Source organism: Dipteris shenzhenensis, chromosome 10 (assembly GCF_047967505.1).
Source record: "Dipteris shenzhenensis isolate YYH24624 ecotype China chromosome 10, Dip_SZ_1.0, whole genome shotgun sequence".
In the NCBI taxonomy this organism is placed as follows: Eukaryota; Viridiplantae; Streptophyta; class Polypodiopsida; order Gleicheniales; family Dipteridaceae; genus Dipteris; species Dipteris shenzhenensis.
Window position 1 is genome coordinate 34,712,109 of NC_141605.1, and position 6,160 is coordinate 34,718,268.

Below are 6,160 nucleotides of genomic sequence, written 5' to 3' on the forward strand. Positions count from 1 at the left end.
TACATCAACTTCAATAAGAAACATACTAATGTGCCCATATTGCAATCATTTAACACAAGAACGTTTCAAAAACACAAACAAGCCATTCTTTTTAATGAAAATATTATTGGTTCTGAAATATTTTGCTCGCAAGAAACACACAACAAATCATTACATAACACAAACATACCAAAATTTAAACATATAGCTCAAACAATGGGACCAAGAATTTCAACTTACTACAAAAGTCACTTAACTTTGCCACAAACAAAATTTATGAATAATGAAGGAACCCAAAGCTTGCTAACCATTTTCAAAAATCAGTTTTCCAACAACAATGTCCCTGTAATAAATGTGTACAAAACACCAACATCAAAAACTAGTGTACTAATCAAAACATTGTAACACTTGCGCGAACAATTTGATAGCAATATTCCAACATATATTACAGAGGATTTTAATATTGATTATACTTCAAAACCAAGTACCATGGACAAACTATGCTCACACATGGAAAAATATAGCATGAAAGAACTCATTCATGAACCAACTACAATTCGTGCATCAATATTAGATCACATTTGGACCAACACATTCAACACTAATTTTCTCACAGGAACACATTAGACATATTAGTCTGACCATTCAATAATATACACTAACATTTCATATACATTATCACTCTAGCATGCTTGGCAGGCCCATTGAATGTAATTTGCCTTGTTTTTTGGGGGAAGGCACTCTTATCAACAATCCAACCTCATTGACCAAGTGAGCAAACTGGCCTCCAAAGCATAAGCACACGTGTGCACGTGCACACGGCCATGTGAGTTTAAACTCAAACGCCTATTGGTCAATACGCCTCCTTGTGCATTTAGCTATATAGATAAAAAGACGCAAATAGAGCTCTTACAAGTGCGCACATGTATAGCTCATGTGAGAGGGCAATCGGATCGAGGCCTTCAGATCATACAAGATTCTCTTCTGTGGTGTCTGTGCCATAAAACCTAGCATTTCGATGCTTTACAGCCTGGTTTTAAGAAGTTGTAAACAGCAGAGCCGAAATTCGAATGATATAAAGCATCATCCGAGAAGCCATGTGCAGCGGACGAAACACAATCGATTTGTTGCTCCAACTTACAACAGAAGAAAGGAAAGTTTCGCAAAATGAAGACGGAAGGTCATTTTATTATATCGACACTGGATACATATAGAAGGACAGATGCTGAGCGTTCTGGACCCAACCCCACACCAAAAAACATCAACAAAGATGAAAACATAGGGCATATACCCGTAAACTACTTCATCGATAAGTAGTAAGATACTTGGATACCGATGCGGTCGCAGATTAACCTGAAAGACCAGATCGTGACAATTTGTTCAGCTGATATTTGGATCAAACCCAAGTTTAACTGGACCTAAAAATTATTGTGTAAAACTTACCAGCTTTGCTCATAGCACTAGTGGCGTCACTACAGCTGCGAGAGAAACAACGGCCGACAACAGTGACATTCCTGCTACTAGCAATTGAACGAGGTCCTCGTTACTGAGTCCGTGATGATCTGCTGCGGTCTGTACATGCCAGCAGCTTGCTGCTGCGGTCTCCGATTCGTGCGTTACATCGTAATCCACATCTGGATGGCGGTTGTCTAAGCGATGACGATGATGACCCATGAATGATCGCAGAAGAAGAGAAGAACGCAAGCGATTTCAAGGGACGATGCCTGAACGCCTTGCTAGCTCAGAAATGGACGAAACAAAGAATGTCAATTCAGGGGTAGAAAAAGGGGCAAGTAGGCTGCATCTATCACAGGATCAAAGATGTAGCAGACACAGTTTGTTGAAGCCGAGTAATAGGTACGGAGTAGGTGAGGTAAGTGCCTCACCAAGGTGTCACCTAGGTCGGTCCACCAAGGAGTCGGCTAGGTTTATCTATACGAGTAATTGCCTCGCTGAGGAGTCACCTAGGTTGATGTACCTATAACTGCCTACACAACTCACTATAGTATGTACGTAGCTCAGGTAGATCTAGCACTAAGTGCCTCACTGAGGAGTCACCTAGGTTGGTCTACGAGTAACTGCCTCACCCAAGAATCACCTAAGTTGTAAGTGTGTTCACCAATCACTAAGTAATGTGTATGATAGTAAATGCATTTCATTCATGAATGGACCTTTTAGATTAAATCCTTAGAAAAATATTAAAGCTTAAGGTTACTAGATATATATACTTAAGCTTGCCACCATCTCCATTCATTCATGAAGGGACTTTCTAGATTAAATCATAGATTAAGTAGCCGAGATAACATGTAAGATAGTGCCTAAGTAATATGTAAGATAGTGCCTGCATTCATTCATGAAAGACTTTCTAGATAGATAAATTCTTGAAGTTTATGGGGAATTAAACACCCCAGGTTATATGTAAGATAGCAAAGGTATGGTAAAGTGTCATAGAATAACAATATTTGAATTCACCCAACCGACTTTTTTTGAAAAGCTAAATCCCTCATGAAAGTACCTAATCAATCATGGGCTAAACTCTTTAAATTATAGTAGGTTGGTATTTTCTAACCAAGATAAAAACCATGTTAATCTCTTGAACGCTTTGCTAATGCAAGGACTAACAATAATAGCTCAAGATTGGTCAATTTGTTGAAGTACTCAAAGCAACCTAAAGGCTACTAGGTTGGTTTATAAGAAAGTGGCTAGGCTTTACTTAATGATAGGCATGAGAACTTTGAGGAGCAGCACATGTAGATTTACCAGTAAGTGCCTCACCGAGGATTCACCTAGGTCAGTCTACCCAGGAGTCCTTAGGTTGATCTACCTATAAGCATTTTCACCTATCACTAAGTAACATGCAATCATTCATAGAAAAATCTTAAAGCTTAAGGTTACTAAATAGTAGGTGAGGTTGCCAACACCCCCATTCATTCATGAACGGAGTTTCTAGATTAAAGATTCATAGAAAATGTCTTAAACTCTATGGAGAATCAAACACCCTAATAATATATAAGCTAGCACCTTCATACATTCATGAATGGACTTTGTAGATAGAAAAGTTCTTGAAGTTCATGGATAAGTAAGCACCTCAGGTCATATGTATGATAGTACCTAGATCACGTGTAAGGTAGCACCTTCACTCATATTCATGAATTAAATCATAGAAAATATCTTAAAGGTTGTGAAAGCCTTGTGAAAGTTACTATGGTAAAGTGCTATAAAACAACAAATTTTGAATCCGGCCTTTGAACCACATTTTTTGAAAAGTGAAGACCTCAGGGGCAAGTGCCTCATTGATCGTGGGCCTATCGTGGCATCACTGTCATTGGGATCTTTTCTTTTCTTCAATTACCATGCTTCCACATTTTCTTTCCAAATGGTTTTTTTCGGTTTTTTTCTCCCCTTGCAACTAGAGGATGGTTTCTAAAGTATATTCTCATCTTGGGAAAGAAATTCTTATGAAAACATGGGCCCTTGTGAATTTTATGCCAAGCTTAGGCCCACAAGCAATTGTGAACTAGCTTCAACTTCATGTTTGTGATATAGCCACATTCATTGAGATTTGGATATTGCAACTTGGAATTTTTTGACCCAAAAAAACCTTGGTAATTTATGTAAATTCGGGAAACTTTCAAAAAAGGAAACTATGTGGTCTCTACCCATTTTCAATGTAGAGGCTCTCTCTCTTTGGCCTTTTGAACACCCATGTATTACCCCACTCTCATGAGTTGGATACAACAAGTGAGATATAAACTGAGCACTCTCTCTCTCTCTCTCTCTCTCTCTCTCTCTCTCTCTCTCATAAAGGCACACACACACATGCACACACACACACACATGATGTGCACATGTCCATGTGTGAATCCACGCATGTGTAGGCACGTATGCACATGCACACACACACATGTATACACACATACACACGCATGCATGTGTAGGCACACATGCACATGCATGCACACATGTATACACACATACACACACATGCATGCACAGATATACACACCCTTGTGGCTTGCCAAAACATTAGTCAAACTCATAGGCATGCACATGTGCATGCAAACATGGCTACACACACACATTGCAAAAACAATAGTCAAACAAATGCCTTGCAGAAACATTAGTCAAATACATAGGCATCTGCATGTGCATGCAAACATACATACTCCTTGCAAAAACATTATTCAAACAAATTTGTTTGTCTCTTCTTTGTATATATTTTTTAGGAAATTAATTGAGTTCGATGTTAGTAGATGAAATTTCTATGTATGTCACGATTCATGGCAACTTTGGTATTGCCTTAATGGTGGGTTGTTTGCCAATATGAATGGAAAGGTCTATTAATTACATCAATATTATATAACATAAAAGAAGCTAGTTAGAAACATGAGTGGCCCTTGAGGGGTTTGGCTTATGTAAGCCTTTAATATCCCATGTGTTCAAGGCCTCCTTTTCAAATCCCTTATTTGTGAATATTGCGTGATTAAAAGATATCCCTTTTCTATACATTGTATGATTAATAAGAGACAACATTTGCTTAGGTGTAGCCAATCACAAAACTACTTTTAGGGCCATTTGGAGGCCGTGACGCTACGCGCTCTTCGGTGATATTTTGAATTTTAGGTAGACTCATGCTCTCGCTAGAAATTTTCTCGACGTCATGATGCTGCACTGGCGTAATAATGAGATGCAATCTATTTATTTTGAATACCACAGAGCTCAACATAGGGTAGCTCTGCCTTGCCTTGTGTAGTGTAGTCCCTGGCCTCACTACATCGTTCATCTTTGCATTGCTTCGTGCAGCGCAGTCTCTAGCTTGATCACTTGTCATCACGTAGCCTTTTGCTGCAGCTTTGCCACTTCTCACTAGGTAGCACACCCATGCAAATCATGAAAATTCAAGGTTGGCTTGGAGAGACCACCGCACTGGTTCTTGGCATAATAGTGAGACATAATATATCATTTTGAACACTGCTGGTACGCAGTCTCTAGCCTAACCACCTACCATCGCTCGGCCTTTTACAGCAGCTTTGCCACCTATCCCTAGATAGCGTGCCCATGCAGATCAGAAAAATTCAAGGTTGGCTTGGAGCGACCACCGCATTGGTTCTTGAAGTTATGGACTTGCCTATTTTTACTTATTACAAAAGGAGATCTATGACCACCACCACGCTAGCAAACAGAAAGAGATCTATGATAACCACTGCACTGGTTCTTGGAGTTATAGATTAGTGCAGCAAGGAAAATGTATTTCCTTGTGCAACCAAGGAAAATGCAATTGACAATATGGCCCTTGAGGGGTCCCTTTCAGGAGCAAGGGCCATATCGACATGCCATATCTGTCCAGTGGCATCCTAGATATTGTATAATGCATGTCGATATGGCCCTTGCCTCTACACGGGACCCCTCAAGGGCCATATCATCAATTGCATTTTCTAAAAGTTTAATTGTAATTGTTTAGATGTATCTCCATGCAACCACCACAGTGGATTGTTGGAGCTATTTTAGCGCTATTTTGTCCTAAACCAAGAAAGTGTAGTTCTACTTTACTAGTATTTTAGTCCTTGTTGCAATAAATCCTAAATGAGGGCAAAAGTATTCCAAGCCACTGCGGTGACTGGAGGCCCGGTCGTCCCATCCAAATAATCAACTACAATTCATCGAGTAAAAATTGAGCAAAAGAGATTACATCTAAATCCAATAACAGGTTATATAAAAATTAACAACAATTTATACTAAGAGCAAATTTGAATAGAATATCTTACATTTATAAAAACTCAACAATTGCTAAGAGCCTTAGAGGCCCAAAGATTACATCTGACGACCATAACCACTCAGCCATTGCTGAGTGGTTTATATAAAAATTAGCAACAGTTTATACTGAGAGCCTCAAATTGAAAAAAAGAGATTATATTTGTAAAAACTCAGCATTGTTGAGAGCCTTAGAGACCAAAAGATTACATCCAGTGAGTTAAAAGATCGTTGAGAGACTTAGAGGCCAAAATATTACATCCAGCCATTGCTGAGTGGTTATGAGCCTCATTGACCAAGAGGATATTTGTACAACTCAGTATTACCACCACCCCAGCTTGCTGCATTCAAATCTTTTGGGGAGCCGATGGAGGAGATGATGGAGAGGCCGAAGACCGTGCACATTGCTAGGACTTAGATTACGGCCCTC

General features: G+C 39.3%; 1 long non-coding RNA gene across 2 annotated transcripts; it reads right to left on the minus strand.

Annotated features, from left to right (window-relative positions):
- Nucleotides 1-1,147: 1,147 nt before the first annotated feature.
- On the minus strand, nt 1,148-2,620 carry LOC147897735 (uncharacterized). 2 transcript variants are annotated; one of them, XR_015541697.1, is made up of 3 exons: nt 2,581-2,620; nt 1,423-1,711; nt 1,148-1,332 (listed from the first exon to the last, which is right to left on the minus strand). It is a non-coding gene; the product is annotated as an uncharacterized LOC147897735 (long non-coding RNA). The 2 variants fall into 2 exon arrangements; XR_015541696.1 differs by lacking the exon at nt 2,581-2,620 and having other exon boundaries at nt 1,423-1,816.
- Between the last annotated feature and the right edge of the window lie 3,540 nt (nt 2,621-6,160).